Source organism: Adiantum capillus-veneris, chromosome 8, assembly GCF_014529385.1.
Source record: "Adiantum capillus-veneris isolate H3 chromosome 8, ASM1452938v2, whole genome shotgun sequence".
Taxonomy (NCBI): Eukaryota; Viridiplantae; Streptophyta; class Polypodiopsida; order Polypodiales; family Pteridaceae; genus Adiantum; species Adiantum capillus-veneris.
In genome coordinates this window covers 64,956,998-64,977,778 of record NC_140938.1, presented here as the reverse complement: position 1 = coordinate 64,977,778, position 20,781 = coordinate 64,956,998, and the positions used below count along the sequence as shown (strand labels likewise).

General features: G+C 39.7%; 1 pseudogene across 1 annotated transcript in view; it reads left to right on the top strand.

Moving 5' to 3' along the window:
* Positions 1–20,781, top strand: part of LOC147452266 (uncharacterized) — a 157,429-nt pseudogene that overhangs the window by 48,028 nt on the left and 88,620 nt on the right. The gene's annotated exons all lie outside the window — the stretch shown is intronic.

Here is a 20,781-nt window from a genome sequence, read left to right as displayed (position 1 = left end):
AGTGGGTCATAAATTGCAAAACATAGAACTTTATAGTGCACCAACTTACAATCGTAAACTTCTTTTGAGTGATTATGCAAGACTCAATGCTTGATTGTGTAAGAGTAGAACCCTTCAATAAATGGTAGTGCAAGAATGAAAATGCAACATTCGTAAGAGTGGATTATCAAATTCTTCTCAAGATAGGGTTTAGGCTTACGTCTTGCTTCCGTGGAGAGGATTAATCACACAACTAGGAGAGGCTTATAGATTTGGATTTTCCAACTAGCAAGAGGGAAGGGAGGAAATAACCTTATTTGAAAGGGAATCTTCTTTCTCAAAGAAAACTCCTTTGGTTAAGATAAACTTACCTTCAAAACTTAACTCCCTCTATTAACTCAGTATTTCACTAAAACTTTTACACGCATAATTTATGCAAAATCAAGAGCATTTCTTTTGAAGAAATCATAATTCCTCTTTTGGAAAATAAGGCTAGTTCCAAAATAATTTCATTACTTAGTTTCCTTTGATTGATGGAATTGCTTTTATAAGAGTAATTTAGGTAAGACTGTAAAATAACTTAAAAATCAATAGAAAGCTTTATGTGAAATATTAAGGGATAATTAAGGATATTAGTCACCATTCAATCATGCATACTATTTAGGTATATATAATCTTCTATCACTTATGGTTAAAGAGAGTGTTTTCTACTCTCTCTATGACATATTAGTATGATAATCTAAAAAACTTGAAATATTTAGATAATTATGACCTCCAGTCACATATGGTTAAAGACAATACTTTGTACTCTCTTTATGCCATATTAGTCTGGTAGTCTAAGAGAATTGAAATAACAAAACTTGAAATAACATCATGGTTAGTTGTTAAAAACATGGTTAGTTATGATTAGTGATGAACCATAATTAAAAGGAAACAAAAAAATAAAGATGATATTTCTTCTTCCCAAACAAGCAAGGAAAAGGCTTGCTTATGGAAATATGAGAGCTTAAGCATGAATTTAAGTAATCATAAAAGTAAATCACTTTCAAAAAAGTGCAATAGCATAAAGAGAACAAGAACTCGTTACCTTAGTGTGTATATGGTAGAGTCCTCTCTTTGATTTGGGAAGAAGTGTGTTGATATAGTCTGCTCTTTCCCTCTTCAATTCACTTGAAGACCACCAATTTGGCTGCGTGGAATGAGAAAATAGCAAGAGGCAAAGGGAATTCAAGCTATGGCAATCTTAAGAATTAGGAGAGAGGAGAGGGAGAGGGCAATGGGAGATCAAGTTTTTGACAAACTTCATTAGGGGTTTTGGCCATGGATTCTCTTGGAGAGGGTTCGTGTATGTAAGAGGTGTATGTGAAAGATGCTTGGCTATGGATTTCTCAAACTTACTCTCAATTTTACACCTTGAAAAAATGAAGAAGAGAACTTTAAAATGAGAAGAGAAACCCTCTTTTTATGCACAATTTAGATAAGTGCCTTTACTTATCTTAATAGCTTATCTTCCTTATAGATAAGTTCTTTTTGGCCTGCCCAAAGGGCAAAGGCTATAGAGATGTCTTCTCTTTTTGTTGACTAAAATAGAAAAAAAAAGTTGAGTTGTATTTTCAAACATTTTTTGATAGACCATAAATGCTGATTGGTTGAAATAAGATAGTGGGCACTCATTTAAATGAAGAGTGTAAATCTAATGATGAACATGTCTTGAGTTTTGAAATATGAAGTGAATGCTCATTTTGGGAGTCACCTCTGCTAGTTATTAGGTGTTGGCATAGAAAGGCTAGTTGCTTCTTGCTAGTGTCGGCCAATTAGAGGGAGGAATGTATTTTTTGGCCTGCCCAAAGGGCTAAGGCCATAGTGATGTGTTCCTTTTTGTTAGTGAAAAATCTTATATGTATTAAAAAATAAAGTGAAAAATGAAAATGTTTGATTGGTGAGTATTGTAGTGAGCACTCATGAGAATGTTACGAGTGGCAGCAACCGGTGACAATCTCATGTTTCTCTCAAAAGATCTTGAGGAAAGATTTTTTCCAAGATTATATTATTGAATATGCTTGAAATTAGAGTCTGGCAGCTGGCTCCTCTTTTCTCGTGCAACCTCCACGACCAAGTTGTCCGGTTTGTAAAAAATTAAAAGGTATTAAGTTTTCAGTGATTGGTTTCTTAAGTTAGTCCAGAGGACAAGCGTAGTCGTCATCGTCTCTCTCTCTCTCTCTCTCTCTCTCTCTCTCTCTCTCTCTCTCTCTCTCTCTCTCTCTCTCTCTCTCTCTCTCTCTCTCTCTCTCTCTCTCTCTCTCTCTCTCTCTCTCTCTCTCTCTCTCTCTCTCTCTCTCTCTCTCTCTCTCTCTCTCTCGTGCGTGCGCGCACACGGCTGTGCTCTCTGTGTCTCTCACAAGAACATGTCAATTTATAAAAGACACCTCAGCATCTGCGCATTCTAATGCACTCTTTGCCCAAGCGTCTCCCTCCCCTAAAAGCTAACTAGCTATTACCCCCATTGAAACTTTCAAGCTCTGACCTTTGTGTGTGTGCGCACGCGTGCTCAGGCCATCTCACCTTCAATTGCAGTATCCACAATGCAGGTCTTCTTGGAGATGTCTTTGCTAGCGGTGCACTTGGAATGGCCATTGCAAGGGTACGGTCGAATGAGGAAGCTGAAGAGATGGAACCTCTCTCTCTCTCTCTCTCTCTCTCTCTCTCTCTCTCTCTCTCTCTCTCTCTCTCTCTCTAGCATGCTTTCGTTTCCTTTCTGCCAATGTTGAAAGTGCCATCTTTGTCATCTTTGAGCACCTCCACACAATAACAGCAAGCTTGAGGTATGGTGACCCCGTGTATCACACTTCTGGTAATAGCATTGTTACAAGACAGATGTAGTATGCAGTATGGAAAGCTTCCGGCCTATGGGAATAGTTGATCCACCCAAGGCAGGTCAAGAGGAGGGGAGGGAAAGGGCACGAAAGAAAGCTCCAAAGTGAACAAGGTGCCTCCCATTTAATTTCCGTAGCTACCTCCTCGCATTGCGGCTCATGGGGAGAGAAGGGCGTACGAGCTGCGTCCAAAGGGATATAAACAAAATGCTAGTATGGACATCTGTAACAGGACACTACTACACTCTTGACTCTCTCCCTTAGGATCAATAACGACCCTCACCCTGTGTAATTACACGAGTCTTCAACAATTAAACACCTCTCTGTGTGTACGCGGGCGCACCTTCCGGAATTTAGCAATATAAGCTGTATAGTTATATCTGTCGTTAGTTGAGGCCTTCACATCAAAGAAGTGTGGGCCAAGGTTGTAAAGGGTTGCAGCAAACCGATCTATAGGATAACCAGTCTACAAGATGGTTACTTGGGACGCACCTTATTTCTTCACTAGCAGGAGGCAAGTCGTGGTGGAGTGAAAGCTTGAGTGACGGACCAAGCAGGTGGTGGTGTCGGATAAAGGGAAGCACAGGGCTCCAAGGCTGAGGCCGTAGCTTGTTCTTATTGCTCGCAATGCCAGCCCAATAACGCATAGCGAGTGTATTTACAAAGCAATTCAAATTAATGTGAGTGATTAGATGATAGATGATGCTTTGCAGGAGTAGCCTTTGTGGCCTCTTTGTGATGCATTGCAAGTCTTCTGCAAACCTTATTGGGCAATTTGTAATATGTTCATATGCATAAGAGAATGTTTCTGCAGGATGATTGAGGCGAATGGAGCATTCCAAGAGGCTTCATACTAGACTTCTATTTTGTAATGAAAACAGGCTAGCCACAAGAATCCGACTCAAGTTCCATTTTGCATTATGTTGAAGGTTTTTTGGTGATAGAGTTGTTTTGTGATGCTGAATGGACTAGGGCAATGGAAGAGCATATTTAGATGCCAGGGTCAGATATGAAGTGAGCGGCTTGTAGGGTTTGCATCTACTCTGAACCATTCTCTCTCTCTCTCTCTCTCTCTCTCTCTCTCTCTCTCTCTCTCTCTCTCTCTCTCTCTCTCTCTCTCTCTCTCTCTCTCTCTCTCTCTCTCTCTCTCTCTCTCTCTCTCTCTCTCTCTCTCTACCCACGTGATTGGGCAGGATTTGGTTGCGTTTTATAGCTTGGCTCACAAGCACTGATTGTTTTTTAATGGTTCTACTTTGTGAGTTCAAAAGAAATGCATGGAGTCAATTTCAGGTTGCTTTAACTGACTCATTGCAAGCGAAAAATGCAACAGTGGAGTCTATGTATGTTGTGTGTTGAAGTCCATGTATGTTGTGAGAGTCTTGATAACTATCTCTCCACTGTCAACTCTGTTGAGTGCAAGGGTGGCATCGGAGCTTGCAAAGATTTATTTATTTTCTTCATTTTTCTTCCTTATCTTTGAATACGTAGCTCTCTCTCTCTCTCTCTCTCTCTCTCTCTCTCTCTCTCTCTCTCTCTCTCTCTCTCTCTCATATGATAGGGCCCTAGCAAGACCAATTTTTTTGTCAACTTTTTGGTGGTGGCTAAAAATGTATTCAAAGCAAAGGGCTTCTACTGCATGAAGATTGGATTGCATACCATAAATAGATGACGTATAGAAAGCATCAATGAGTATAACTACCGGTTTTATCAATTTTCCCATTGGTTGTCATGGTAGAATGATCTCTTGGTGTTTTCAAGTTTAATCACTATCCCAACATTGGGTGTCATGTGCACTTAATCACGAAGACTTAATTGTCTAGTTTCAATGGGTTTCGAAAGGGCATCATAATGTTTCAAATTAGCATCATTATGTATGAGAGATTCAGCAATGTGTGTCTGTGTGCAAGCTAGCTAGAGAGAGAGAGAGAGAGAGAGAGAGAGAGTTTCAAACTTAGATTTTAGGAAAAATAACCAAAATACCACTCTAGTTTGTGGAAATTCCCAAACTACTGCCAGTATTTTGTCATAAATTCCCGAAATGCCCTTCAAATTTTCCAAAATTTCCAACATGCCCCTGGTTGTGAGTTTCTCCAAAAACAAAAATTTTGCAAATTTTCATAAGCAGAGTGATTGTCTATCATACAAGATGTGAAAACTAGATTTTGGGTTGGTTATGTATGTTTTGAAGATAAATTGCTTCATTATTTTTAGACATAATTGCCTTTTTTTGTGAGGTAATTTGTGACAACTTCAATAGCATGCTAAACACTCAAAAACGGATCTCAATTGTCAAAAAGGAACAAAGATTCACAAAATTTGAACAATCCAACCAAAGTAGATACAAGAATGTTTGAAATTCGAAGGGTGTTTTGGGAATTTCCACAAATTACAGTGGTATTTTGATAATTTTCCCTAAATTTTACTATAGTCTCTTCCTCTTGGCAGCAGGCCTTGTGATTTATCACTTGTTACTTATCTTGATAACTTATCTTGGTTTTCAAAACTTCTTCAAGAAGCTACTTACTTACCTCATCCTTATCCTTATCTTCTCTTTTTTTTGGTTTCTTTTTCTTTTCCTTTTTTTCATTTCTTTATGCTAATTTTCTCAAAATGAAGAGCTAATTCCCATGCATTGGTTATGCCCATGTTCCCATGGTGTAGACTAAAAGTGTCTTGTGAGTAGACTAGGGTGCTTGGATTAAGCCCAAATTTACTTGAGTATGTTTTTACTTTTATTATTATTATTATCTTTTCATTTTTCTGCTTTTAAGTCAGTGGCTTAAATGTGTTGGCCTTGTGTAAGGGCTAGGAGAAGGCCCTTACAAAGTCCCCAAAAAAAAAGAAAGAGTTATCCTCAGCTCGAAACAATAAAGGTAGATGGTAAATCTTGAACACCGCAAGTTACACCTTTAATTTCTAGGTAGCGCTAATTCATTCTTCTCTAGCTGGTTCATCTATATAAGGTATAATCTATCCTCATCTCTTACGGTATTCTTGCCTTCATCTTTCTCTTTTTCTTCCCATTTCCTTGTCAAGAACTGCTTAGGATTGTCTCTTTTAACCCTTTCTACTGTCTCTTTGCTCATTACCTTACTTTATGGATCATCAGCAAGAGATGGTTTTATCTATGGCCATTCCTCATCTGCAACAAACAAGTGAATCTGTCAGGAGGGATTTGTGAAGCAATATGAACACCTGCTCTTCCCTCACTTGGGAACTTCAGTGGCTCAAACCAAATGGTGGACGTTTTCAGGTATCACAAGGGTAACACTTTGGGATAAGGAACACTTCACAATAATGTTCACTTGGCTATGGTTATTGAAGCAATGGGTTTGGGTTCTCAATTTTACTACATGACGAGGTCAATGCATCGTGGGTTTTCTCAACAAATCTTTTTGCTTACACAATTTCTTTCTGATCGAAAGATATATCTTTTTCCTCACTTTGGTTTACTTCTTAGAGGACCCTTTAACTTCTCACCTCATACTCGAGAGATCAGTGCAACAATTTCACAACGAATTCTTCCCATGGATAAAAGGCCTAGTTTGTGCCCTGCTTATGATAGTTTCTTTTGTGATCATGTGATGGATGGGTTTATTGACTTGTAAAAAAATCTATCTTGGTTGTATCTTTTAACAAGTCCATCGTATAATAAGATCTTGGTCCTTGTCTTAGATCTTCCTTTCTTTGATTTCCCTTGAGAGATACAATTAAATTTGTTCTTAGTTTTGTCTATCTGATATCTTGTAGAAGTCCTAAGATAATTTTAGACATAACTAAATCAATTTATATATTTATTTTGCAATTCCATACAATGATCCAAGTTACAAAATTTAAAGGATAACACTAATCTCGTTATTATGTAGCAAAAACGGTCGTATTATAAAAGGTGGCATTACCTGAGTGACACAAAAAGTAACAAGATGGAGCTTGTACTCATCGATTACATTGGCTAGAGAAGATTAATACGATCACAAAAGGATGAGAAAACTGACAAATAAGATGTTTCTAGTCCTTCGAGGAAGTACCTTCAATGGGATAGCTCTCCCATCGGACCAAAACCTCCTAAACCATTTTGTGTAGCCGCTTTGGCTCCTTCATGTCTAAAATTTTATCTAGCTCCATCCTCATACTGTCACTAGCATTCAAGGCAGCATAGACATTTGGCTTCTTCATCTATCTCATCCTTTACTGAAACAAAGTTTACTCTTGCTGATCTAGGTGGGTTGACAGTCAGTCCTTGAGCATGAAAATGAGTGGTAGGAGGAGTTATTTCTTGGGTTGGGTTTCTTCCTCTAGCTCTAAGGTTTTAGACTATTCCCCTTGATTAGGGTGATTCTGAAAGTTAACATGGGGGCTCAAATTACTAGGGGCATTTCCTTTAGGGGAATGGGCCTTCTTATGACCAAATTCCAGGCACTCGTAGCATTGAATTTGCCTTCCACTCTAAGTGATTGTAAGAGCATTCACACGAAAAAAGTGCGGTGGTGATTGGGGTTGGGTAACTGGCTTTGGTATAAATGGTACTTTGGGTGCTCGGGAGGGCTGATTGGGGTTGGAAGGGAGATCATTCTTCCTACTTGTTATAGTACCTCCCTTAAAAATACTCTTGTGTTTTGACTTGTCCCGGATTAGAGAATCCATCAGTGAGGTAGGTCAAAGGGATTCTACTTAATGAGCCAAATCTTCTCCAAGCCCAAGGGTAGCGACTTAGCTTTTGCTCCTCTATCAAGAGAGGAGCATATCGTGAAAGTCATACAAACTCCTCATAGTAAGCTTCAACAGACCTATTCCCCAGCTTGTAAGGAAGAGACTCATTCATCTTAGCGGTGGATTAGTCTAGGGGAATATATCTCTCCTTGAGACGATGCTTTAACTCATCCCACATTTGGGTCACCTCTGCTACTTGGCGAGATTGGTAGTTGAGCTTCAACAATGTTTTTGCTAGTCCTTCTAACTTAGCTCTCCCCATTATTCCTTGAGCAACTGCATTGTAGCTGGCAAGAGCAAAGTAGTCATCCATATGAATGATCCATTCTTCTAGTTGGGTGGGCACATCATCACCCGTCCCTAAAAATGAACATGGTTGCACTGATTTGAGTAGGGCCTTCAGATCCTTGTCACGCCCAAATCTTCTATGAGTGTTGTAGCAAGGGACATCTGATTTGGTACATGGACAACTTGAAGTGATGGTGACGCTCGTGTATTCGGAAGCATTGATTGTGAAGTTTACCTACAGGCGACGAGTCCTGAGCAGCTCTATCTCTTGGGAGTTTACGTGGTATATTTTATGGCTATGGCAAACAAAACTACTTCCTCTTAGCGATAGATTCACAAAAACTCAAAGGTAGATTTAAAATTATTTTAAAGTCAGACATTTCAAAAGATGGATTCTCTTTATCTCATCCAAAATTTATAATTGAGAAATAATTAATGGTCAAGGGAAGCACTTCTTCAACTTTTTTTATATATATAAGTTCTCCCATTTCATGTTTTTGAGAGGGTTGCTCTTAAATCCCTAGGGTTCATAGTAACACAAAATATAATATTATAGACTTGGATAAAAAATGACTTACAAGCCCAAATACAATGCTAATTTGTTTTTAACAAGGGTCCAACAATAGTACTTGGGACCTACTCCCAATTTTTCTATCACCATGTCTAGAGAGAGATTATCCAAATCATAGTAATGGGCCCCAAGGCATTATTCTACTTATATTGTACTAGGTCTCCCATATTTGCAGATTTTCTAATTCTTTCTTTGGTAGGAAAGATGAGATAGACAAATTTCTTTATCATGTCCTCTTTCTTTTATTCTTTCTTTTCTACAGTTGTCATCTCCATTTGAAGTACTATGATCTTAGAAAACAATATCCCAAACATGTTGAACCAAGAATACATTTCAAGCATTCGAAAGTAGCATGCAAACTATTGAATACCCTTGCAAGTGAGCATTTATCAGGTCGTTCCCACCTTTTTCTTTTTTAGAACATTTTACTTCCTTTTTCCTTTTTCCTTTTTTTTTGAGATTGGGGAGACCTAATTGCCCATCTTCAATTTTATTAGGCAAAATCTTTGTAGATTCCATTTTGCTCTACAACCCACCCTAGTGCATGCCTATTAAAAAATCTCAAGGCAAATTTTGAACTCACGAGGACATGGCATTGGTTCTACTCTTGCCAAGCTAACCAAATTACCCATTGAATTTTGCTACCTACTGCATATCCTTGTTTTATAAAAAAGTAACCAATCCGTGCATTGTCCTTTGCCATGGTGTCGATAGGACTCAACACTGCCCCACTCTCAGCTTGTCTCCACTTCAAGGAAACTCAATGGATGAGAAAAGACTAAGAGGTGAATCACAACTATTTTAGTGGGGGGAAAGTAAGATCCTAGGTCACACCACCTCTCTTTCTAAGAAGGGATATTTATAAGGATGGAATGAATGTCATGTGCCAACTTTTGATTTGAAGAGTGCATCCTATAAACGAGGAGAGGAAAGCCCTCATGGAAATATAGCATAATCCCTACCTTTTTTGTAGTGCTAGTAGGTGCAAAATTTCCATTCAAAATTCTTGCCTTGCTTTTCTCCTTTTTTGAAAGGGAAAATTACCAAAATACCCCTCTGCTTTGTGGAAATTCTCAAAATACCCTTCAAATTTCAAAAATTCCCAAAATACCCCCGATATATGGTCATAAATTCCGAAAATGCCCTTCAAATTTTCCAAAATACCCCTGGTCGTGAGATTAAATTTCTCCAAAGATAAAAACATTTCTAGCTTTTTATAAGATGACTTATTGTGTATAAATACAAGATGCTAAAACTAGAATTTGAGTTGGTTACGTAGGCTTTGGAGATGAAATGCTTCATTATTTTTAGACATAATTGCCTTTTTTTGCGAGGTAATTTGTGAAAAATTACATGTTAAGCACTAACAAATGCATCTCAATTGTCAAAAAGGAATAAAGATTAGAAAATTTTGAATTACCCAACCAAAATAGATACAAGGGTATTTTGGGAGTTTTTGAAATTTGAGGGTATTTTGGGGAATTTCCACAAATTAGAGGGGTATTTTGGTAATTTCCCCTTTTCGAAATTAGAAGGTGGCCTCCCCCCTCTCCCTCCACTCACCCTAGTGCGACCCGGCCCCAAGAAGCTATAAACACTAGGAAAGGGAAGGAGCATGCAAGCGAGGCCCTTCTTCACAGATAGAGCAAGATGCCTTTGGCCTTTCCAATATTATCCAGAGACTTTACTTTTCAAAGTGTGGCTCTTGCTCTTCACTTTTTCATTTGATATCTTCTAGAGGCTTTCAATTTTTCTAAAATTGTGGGGACCTAATAGTATTCCTAATGGCTTCAAAAGAATTAAAAGATATTCCTAATTCAAAGATTCCCCTCAACAGCGAGAAAAGCGATGCATTAGTCTATAGCACGTAACAACAGGCAATGATGAAGCACATAGATTTGCAACAATACTAATTGGGAAGGATGGATACAACATTGCGTGCAAGAGAGAGAGAGAGAGAGAGAGAGAGAGAGAGAGAGAGGAAGGAAAATGCTAAAGATAAGAGAAGAAAATGCTAAAGGAAAAGTGAAGGAGAAGAGAAACACTTATTTATATGGACACAAGAGGTCTTTTGACTTTCCACCTTCATTTGTCTTTTGACTTTCCACCTTCATCTCTCTTTTCATTTCCTAAACTCACCCTTCACTTATGCACTTGCTATGTTTTGAAAGAATTTTTATTTTTATGAGATTGGGGAGACCTAATTCCTTTTTCCTTTAGTATTATTAAAGTTGTCTAGTTATTTTTCAAGAAATCACATATACTTCTTCAAGCATAATCCTATCCTCGTCCCAAACCTTGGGTATCTTGTCTCCTCGCTTTACACAATTTTCAATTCTTTATCTTATGTGGGAAAGGCTTCAAAGATAATCTACTCTAAGTTCTTTTTAAATCAATAATCCGAGAAGCAGAGCAAAGGTCCAGCTTATCAGGACAATTGCGAGATAGCCCATTTAGGTTCCTAGCCTTTCCAAGGTTCCTTTTTACCAAACAATTAGAAGAGTTTCTTGATTAAATCACATCTTCCTTCCTTATCCAAACCCTTCATGGATCCAATTTCCTTCCTCCTTTTCCCATCGGCATTAGTTCTACCTGGACTAGGCCGATTTCCAGACGCATCTGCGAGTCTCACCATCCGATCGGGAAACACTCCCATCCAATCCCATTTCTAGGGCATTGAATGAACGCGAGCTCAAAACATAGACCAACGATTATTAGTCCTAGCCAGAAAGGACCATTCCCCGTTTTATCCCACAAGTAAACACCAGCATCGGCCTTTTTCCAAACATGTAAGACAAGTTTCACATTGAAAACTTCTACTTATGCCAGGGCTATCCACGTCAAATCTTCTCCGTAAAGTTTTAATCCTAGTTTCAATTTAGATTAAGTTTCTTGAGTTATAATCTCTTAGTTTCTAGTTCATTTTAATATTTACTCAAAACAAGACCTTAAGAAAGAGATGAGTCTCTTGGGAGTTAAGGGTTTGTCTCGACATCAGTTTCAAGTTAACCCCGTCTTGAACAATTCCCAATTGTTTCTTTTGCCATCCATGGGGAATCTCCATGGAAGCAATGAGAGTTTTATGTTCAAGCAACACGGTCACGCGACATCCGTGAAGCTACCCCTTCATATCACAACAATTGCAAAACAAATTTGAAAGAATACAAACTTGAAAAGAATAATGCATATGTTCTTTATGATGATCTTTGCTTTAGATTGGGTCATGACTTGCAAAACATACAACTTTAGAGTGCACCAACTTACATTTTTAAACTTCTTTTGAGTGATTATACAAGAGTCAATGCTTGCTTGTATAAGAGTAGAACCTTTCAATGAATGGTAGTGCAAGAGTGAAAATGCAACATTCCTAAGAATGGACATGCTAATATCATGCAAAATGCTCATGCAATGGAGTATGAATGATTATCAAATTCTTCTCAAGATAGGGTTTAGGCTTACCTCTTGCTTTCATGGAGAGGATTAATAACACAGGTAGGAGAGGCTTAAAGATTTAAAATTTTCCAATTGGCAAGAGAGAAGGGAGGGAATAACCTTATTTGGAAGCGAATTGGTTAAGATAAACTTATCCTTAAAACTCAACTCCTTCTTAAGAGTTAGATATTAACTTAGTATTTCACTAAAACTTTTACACACATAATTTATGCCAAATTAAGAGCGTTTCTATTGAAGAAATCATAATTCCTCTTTTGGAAAATAAGGTTAGTTCCAAAATAATTCCATTATTTAGTTTCCTTTGATTGATAAAATTACTTTTATAAGAGTAATTTAGATAAGAGTGTAAAATAACTTTAAAATCAATCAAACGCTTTATGCAAGAGATTAAGGGATAATTAAGGATATTAGTCACACCATTCAATCATGCATACTATTTAGGTACATATAATGTCCAATTACCTATGGTTAAAGAGAGTGCTTTCTACTCTCTCTATGTCATATTAGTCTGGTAATGTAAGAAACTTGAAATGTCACACCATTCAATCATGCATACTATTTAGGTACATATAATGTCCAATACCCTATGGTTAAAGAAAGTGCTTTTTACTCTCTCTATGCCATATTAGTCTGGTAGTCTAATAAACTTGAAATAACAGAACTTGAAATAACATCGTGATTAGTTGTTAGCAACATGGTTAGTTATGATTAGTAATGAACCATAATTAGAAGGAAACAACAAAATTAAGAAGTTATTTCTTCTTCCCAAGCAAGCAAGGGAAAGGATTGCTTACAGAAACGTGAGAGCTTAGGCATGAATTTAAGTAAGCATAAAAGTAAATCTTTCAAGAAAGTGCAATGGCATAAAGACAACAAGAAAACGTTACCTTATTGTGTATATGGTAGAGTCTTCTCCTTGATTGGGAGAGTATTGAAGAAGTGTGTTGATGTAGTTGGCTCTTTCCCTCTTCACCTCACTTGAAAACCACCAATTTGGCTATGTGGAATGAGAGACTGGTAAGAGGCAAAGTGAATTCAAGCTATGGAAATCTTAAGAATTAGGAAAGAGGAGAGGGAGAGGGCAATGAAGATCAAGTTTTTGACAAACATGATTAGGGAATGGCTTCTATTGGAGAGGGTGCGTGTGTATAGGAGGCGTGTGTGAAAGAGGCTTGGCTATGGCTTTCTCAAGCTTAATCTCAAGTTTTCACCTTGAGAAAATGAAGGAGAGAAGTATAAAATCAAAAGAGAAGCCCTCTTTTTATGCACATTTTAGATAAGTGCCTTTGATAGCTTATCTTCCTTATAGATAAGTTATTTTTACTTATCTTCATAACTTATCTTGCTTTTCAAAACTTCTTCAACAAGCTACTTACCACCTCATCCTTATCCCTATCTTCTGTTTCTTTTTCTTTTTCTTTTTCTTTCCTTTTTCCATTTCTTTATGCTAATTTTTTTATAATGAAGAGCTAATTTCCCATGCATTGGTTATGCCCATGTTCCCATGGTGTAAACCGAAAACGTCTTGCGAGTAGACTAGGGTGCTTGGATTAAGCCCAAATTTACTCGAACATTTTTAATAAAAAAATTATTATTACTATTACTATTTTTTTCTTCTTTTAAGTCCGTGGCTTAGATGTGTTGGCCTTGCATAAGAGCTAGTAGAAGGCCCTTATATAGATCAACACAATATCATGAGCATATAGCACCAATGGAATCCACGTGCCAACTGGGCCAAAAACCTCATCTATATACATACCAAATAGAGTAGGGGACAATGGACAACCTTGTTTCACTCCAATAGTGGAGTGAACTAAATAAGATATCCCCTCTGGAGTGTGTACATGTCCCACCCTTGATCTATATAGAGCCATGATCTCGCAAATCAACTCAATGGGCACTCCCATCTCTTGCAATCTGCGAATCAATTTTCTCTAGGCACCATGTGAAATGCTTTGCAAAAATCCACAAAGCTACAATAATCCATCTCCCATGTGCCCTACCCTCCTCAATGATGGCTCTAAGTGCTAGAGTAGGGTCAAGAGTGGAGAAGCCTCTCCTAAAACCGGCATGTCCTGCTGTCCATTTACCATCACTCTCTCAAATCTACTTAACTGAAGCTCAAGTATAGATGTGTACAACCATGCCAATGTGTGTCCAATTATAATAGTACAGTAGTTTCTAGGCTCTATAGGATCACTTGCCTTGAAGGTAGGCACTATAAGAGATAGTCTCCAAGTCTTAAGTAGATCCTCACACATGACACCATTGAACAAAAGTGCAAGAACCTCTATCAGCATATCTCTAGCATGTATAAAGTGCTCTGCTACTAGATCATCATGATCATATGCACTCCTAGATCTCATCATGTCAATGATTGTCTTTACCATCTAAGTGGTAAAGAAGGTACTCGTAGATGGGCATGGATCAAGAGGATCTGGAGGGGTGCCTGTCTAGGGACCGTATATAAGAATGTTGCATACTGACCCCACACATCGGTGGGAATAATCATTGGGGGAGGGTAGTGCCCATGAAAGAAACGCCATGCCTCTCTTGACAAGAATAGCTGGTATAAGTCTCGCTCCATCTAAGCTAGGAACACTTGCTTCTTTCATCACACAAGGAGTCAGAAGGCTATCCAAGACTGTCTGTGATTGATGAACCTTAGGAGAATATCCCTCTGAAGGTGTGCTCTCGTCTCTCTAAACTCCTCATCATACCAATTGTTCTGAGGCATGCTCCCAGAATGGTGTATCTTATTAGGTTGAATGTGTGAGTATGTCTCGGCTACTGCATCATGCAATGTCTCAGTCTGTGGTGATCACCTCATACGAGAGTCTTGGCTTGGTTGTTGTACATACACGACTATAGATCTACTCTATATAAACAGAGTCAGTCTCTGGTGAGAGAGAGATATTTTTATGTCAAAGAGAGAGAGAGAGAGAGAGAGAGAGAGATCATTTTACTTCTATTAGAGGCCAAAATCGACCTATGATACGAATTATATATGTATGGGTGTGTGTCCTCCATCTATAGGGAACAAATAAAAGTACAAAATAACAAAATGTGATCCTATGGTGAGGGGTGTTCCATGAGGTGGGGGTTGGAGCTCTATCTCTATGGGATATGGGCACACATCTATATGCTCAAAAATTACAATCATGAAGTGCACCAAGTTGGCTAGTTCCATCCTATGTCAAACTTAGGGTGTAAGATCTGGTACATGAGTGGGTGCGGTGTAATGGTTGCACGTATAATCACATCTGGGTCTATAAGCATCTGAGCAAACCTCTCACGCCATTATTGCAAGGTATAGAACAGTCCCTACCTGGATCTTTATGGAGGAGGAGACTGATGCCATGATGCAACTGCCTATGAGAGAGTTCATGTGATGATATCCACACTCAATCGGGCTCATGCTATTTTTCTACCACTTGGTTCCTTCTTCTTACTTAGTTGTTCACATTTTAGTACTTATTATCTTGTACACTTGGTACATTTGATGGTGATGTAATCATTGGTCTCATAGGTCTATTAGGCCTTTTGTAGAGGTTAATAAACATTTCATTTCATTCATTTTCTATGGGCTGCCAGGTGGTGGCGAGTCTGCATCTTGTGAATGTTTATGGGATGGAGACTTGGAGCTCTGTATCCTGGAGCTTATGAGTGTCTTTTGGCTATGAACCTCTTAGCCTGCTAAAGGGTGACCCCTCGTTGCTTCTGTGTGATGGGTGTGATACAGTGGTGGTCTTTTGGAAGAAGTTTGTAAGCTATGGCTGTCTTCCACCCTCTAGTGCCACTACAGATGCCAATGCCTTTGTATGTAGAAAATGAGCTTTGCTATAATTGCCTAACTTCGCATGCCCATGTACTAACAGGGTTCATTCGCCACTCTACTCAGGCCTTTGAAGTTGCTCATGTGAGTTTTGGGGATTATTAACTATTGAGGCATTGCCATTGTCTCGTTTGGCAACAGTCATAGTACTACATGTTAGGGTCGATTAGTGAGAGTAGCATGCATGGTGTGTGCATGTATGCACGCACGTGTGTGTAATTCAAGAAATATTGAGACACAATGTAGACAAGCAAGGATATATTCCAAAGGAGTAGGACATAGAGCAAAGCCCACAAATCCCAACAACCCTCCCCCTAGGTTTTGGGCTATGACAAGTAACAAAGTGTAATAAGACACTCCAATCTAGGCACAAAATTGACATCCCCAATCCAAGAGACAAATAGAACATTTCCGATCTAGGAGACAAATAGAATATCCCCAATCCAAAAGATAAACACCTCCCTTGAAACAATGCAGACGACATCGAGACCAAGCTAATCCAAGCTATCTAGAGCATGACTCCACTACAAGAGAAAAAGGAAAAATACATCTAGAGAACATCACAAAAAATCAGTCATTGCTACCAACTTCCTCTTTGGTTAAACCTTTCTCTAATCTTTCTCCTATCGGACTTTGTCTTCTGGAAAGCTTTGAGACAATGCTTTCTTTTGATAGGTTGATGATGGTTGCTTTGAAGTTGTGACGGAATTCTCTGTACATAAGAGAAACTGTATACATTGTGTAATACCTTTAAGGATAGATCATTAAATGTAAATAAGTAATGAGCGTGATGCTTGATGGCCAAGTGTGTGAGAAAACACTCTCCAATCTTCTATGATAACTAGACTTGGTGTGCAACAGACAATTGTGGGATGTGAGACTGTGAGTATCTTTAATCTGAAAGCTTGTGAATACTAATGAAAGTTGTAATTATTGACTCACTGTCTCGAAATTCCTTCTTGCTGGGGGTAAAAAGGGCTTTGAAATTATGTTGAATCTTCAGCTGAGCAGGAGAAGATAGCTAATTTTGTGGTGCGAGCCACCTGTGATTAGCATGATGCTGCCCAAGATGGTGCACACGACGGCTTTGAAAGTTGTATGTGTGATGAGAAGAGCTGGATGACAACACCGTTGAAGAACAATTGAGCGGTTTCTGTAGGATCCCAACACCCTGCTACCGCTCAGTGCCATCTGACGCGGGATATTGAATGAAGTGCAAGCGGTGGGATTGACGGCGCTCAAGTGAAGCACGTTCCCATGAAGCTCGGATGTCATCCAATTTGTCCTTGTTTATTTTTTGTGTTCTTGTTTACTTTTCTTGTTTTACTATTTCCCCTCTTCAAGTTCACTTTCTGAGGGAGTGGCTTGGCCTTGGGGACAAGCAATCCTACGCAAGACATGGTTAGAGCGTCGAGCTCTTAAGTGAGAGGTCCCGTGTTTGAGTCTCCAGTGGGGGGCGACTTTTTTTTTCAACCGTCCACCCTCCTAGAGATTCCTACAACAACTCGGCAACCATCGATCCCACTGCCCCGGGGTCATTAAGACCCTGTGCTACATAGTGTCGTGAGCTGCCACCCATATATACATATCTAATATAACAATATTGTTGACCTTCCTACTAGCTTCTTGAAGTTCAAGTCATTCACTCAATAGTACCAAGTGGAGATACTCTCGAGAGTACACACTATGCATGATGTGTGTGCCGAGTACTTGAGCGCGGAGACTAACACAAAGCATTCAATGCGGGGTGGTAAATGGACCGGAAGTCCCAAGCAGCATATGTAGGGCAGGCTAACCCAGGTAACATGAAAATCGAGGCGAATGAAAAGCAAGCAATGCAAAAATCAGGGTTGTTCAAAAATCAGACAATTTTGAACCCACCACCTCAGGGCCTAGCTTTTCGGTCACATGGGCTCACCACCTCACCAACTCGCACATCATCTACCCCTCCTTGTTTTTATGATCTTTTATCGTAGGTCAACATGCGCTGCTCGGGTTTAGGGGGTGCAATTCATACCCGATTTTAGTACTAATGTGATGCCTATGGCTGTGATTACCGTAGTTTTGTGTGTGGACTTCTAGGCTGTGGATCCCCTCACCATCCCTCATTGAATGTGCTATGTTATTTAGCCTTGAGGGTGCTCAAGTGAGCTTGCTCATTTTGCTGAAAACTTCTATTGTTGCACCAACTTGCTTTGAGGAGAAAAATAACTTTGTCCACTACTTAGAGGTCTCTCCATAGACCCTCTAATTAGAGGGCCTTCAAAATTCAAGGGGCCCTATTATTAATAAACTATCCTATTCGCTCAACTTTAATTTATTAGACCGAATCTCCTCAGATGTCGTCATGCATTAGCTCGAACAGGTTCATCATATTTTATTACGCGTGGTCATCTCAAGCAAGCGCGCGCCATCCTTTTTCTCATTGCTAGCACCTGATTTGATTCGTAGCTTCGCTTCATTGCACAGGATATCTCTGCCAATACGTAGTCCCAACAGCATGTCCCATGGAAAGCTTCAGGGCTTTGGTTACAATGTTTCATGGAAACATCGTGTGAGAAAGAAGATTAAACTTGTCAAGATGAAACAAAAAATAGTCCCACCGACATGTCCCATGGAAAGCTTCAGGGCTTTGGATACATTGTTTCATGGAAACATCGTGTGAGATAGAAGATTAAACATGTCAAGATGAAACAAAAATGATTGTTGTATAGATGTTGGAAGAGTAGAGACAGTAGCATATGTATAGAGATCAAGTGTATCTTCTTTTATCCAAAATTTTAGGGAGGACTATGTACGAGAGGTAAATAGAGATGAAGTATATCTTTTTTTATCCAAGATTCGACGGTGCAGTATGCATAGGAGGTAATTAGAATTTTACAAGAAAATCTGTGTATTCAAGAAATTCAAGATTTTTGACTACACATCCTTGAAACCTGCCAACAAAATCTGTCTATTGTAGCAAACATCATCCAATCCACAAAATTCCAGAGCCAGTACTGGGTTGTTGAACCCCGCTCCTATTGATCACATTCGAGAGTCTTGTTATCAGTGCATTTAGTTTATTCAACTGTGTTTTGAAGCTTGACACTTCACTGCGCAATGCATAGATCTGCTCTTCAACCCTAGAAAGCTGGACGTCTATAAGCTCAACTTGATAGCTTTCGATTATCTCCTTTAAATTATGTATTGTTGTTAGTATTTCTGATCGAAGAGACAAAGAGTCACTAAGGTCATTGCGGCGCAACTCGTGCAAAATTTCCACTATCGTCTGTTCTATGTTGTTGAGTCGTGGATCCTCAATGTCATCCAAGAGCTCATATGGTTGTGTTTCTCCCATTGTAAGCATGAGCTGGTTGTCTTCCATTCTTCCACTACATACATAAAATCACATTGTCAGCATGCTTGTGTTACCAATCAGTAAACCAAAAGAAAACAACAATATAGTAGATACATTTAATCATGCAACTGTTGTGACCTCTCGAAACAGAGCAGCACACTTACCTCTCCTGCTGCTCGCTCCTCGAGGAGTCAATACAATTGCGCACCTCTACCAGCGCACATAAAATTACTTGCCCATCTGATTTGCCCCGGACACCTCGCTTCAGCCATGGCAACACGTGCCTCCTTAATTTCATTTCTCTTCACACACCAGTGCTAATAACCTTGGCATCTTGTTGGATTCCCCCTAAAACAACTGTTGGGACTACTTATTATGATGGGAATATACCACTTACAAAGCATAGAGTAGGCCGGCCCAATTTTTCATTTCGGGTTGATTAGTAAGAATCTAAAGGAGATGCTCCTCAACTTTTGAGGGAAAAAAGGAGGGTGAGAAAAAGAGTGTCCCCACTGCCACTCCCCAGTCGCGACAAGTGGTTGGGATTTCAACTTAAAGTGAAAAAATCTCTCTCTCTCTCTCTCTCTCTCTCTCTCTCTCTCTCTCTCTCTCTCTCTCTCTCTCTCTCTCTCTCTCTCTCTCTCTCTCTCTCTCTCTCTCTCTCTCTCGCTCGCGATCACATCTCGCATCTCGCTGTTGCAAGCAGTTCAAAAACAAGTGCTCTCTCTCTCTCTCTCTCTCTCTCTCTCTCTCTCTCTCTCTCTCTCTCTCTCTCTCTCTCTCTCTCTCTCTCTCTCTCTCTCTCTCTCTCTCTCTCTCTCTAGCGCGAGGGCAGATGGACAAAATGCCTCTCTTCCGCTGGGCACCTTGAGACAGAGACAATCCTCGTGGAGAGAGAGAGGATGCTTCTCTAGCTGTTGACTGTGCACTTGCAAGATCTCTTTGACTTGCACCGTGTTGCAGGTGGTCGTGAGGGAGGTAGGCGTGATGGGTTTTGCCAAGCGCATGTGCAACAGAGCACCAAAATGAGAAGGGGCCTGCTCTGTCACCCTCACTAGGAACAGTAGCTCGTTGTTGCTAGGTGGAGGGGGGATGTTGAAGACCTTGTTGCAATGTCCAGCAATGTTGGCAACCAAGGGAGATGAACTGATGGCGAGAGGCGAAAAGCGGTGTGTGTGTGAGGAAACAGGCAAAAGGGCGCTCTCTCTCTCTCTCTCTCTCTCTCTCTCTCTCTCTCTCTCTCTCTCTCTAGCAGATTCATGGAGGGCAGATCCGATGCTGATAGGGTGATGGAGGGCATGTGCAGTTTGGCTTTGATCCCTAGCATCAAAATTATGAGGTAGGAGTGGAGAGATCGTATAGGACTTGGGGAGGGGCTTTACTGCACAGTGGCAAAAGGAGATGGGGTGTGGGGAGATGGAAATCAGAGAGAGAGAGAGAGAGAGAGAGAGAGAGAGAGAGAGAGCAATTCCTACATGGTAGAGAGAGAAAGAGAGCAGCTCATGAATGAGAGCAATCATTTTTCGTTTCCAGTCCTCAGATTCCTACCTTCATATTTGAGGAATCTTAGGGCCGAGTAGTAAGATAAGCTTACTGGTGCCAATTTTTCATTTATTTGTTTAACCAGAATCTTGGGAGATGCTTCCATAGCTTTGAATAGAAAAAGGAGGGATTGGGCACGTGTTGGGGGGGGGGGGGGGGGGGGGGGGAGAGAGAGAGAGAGAGAGAGGTC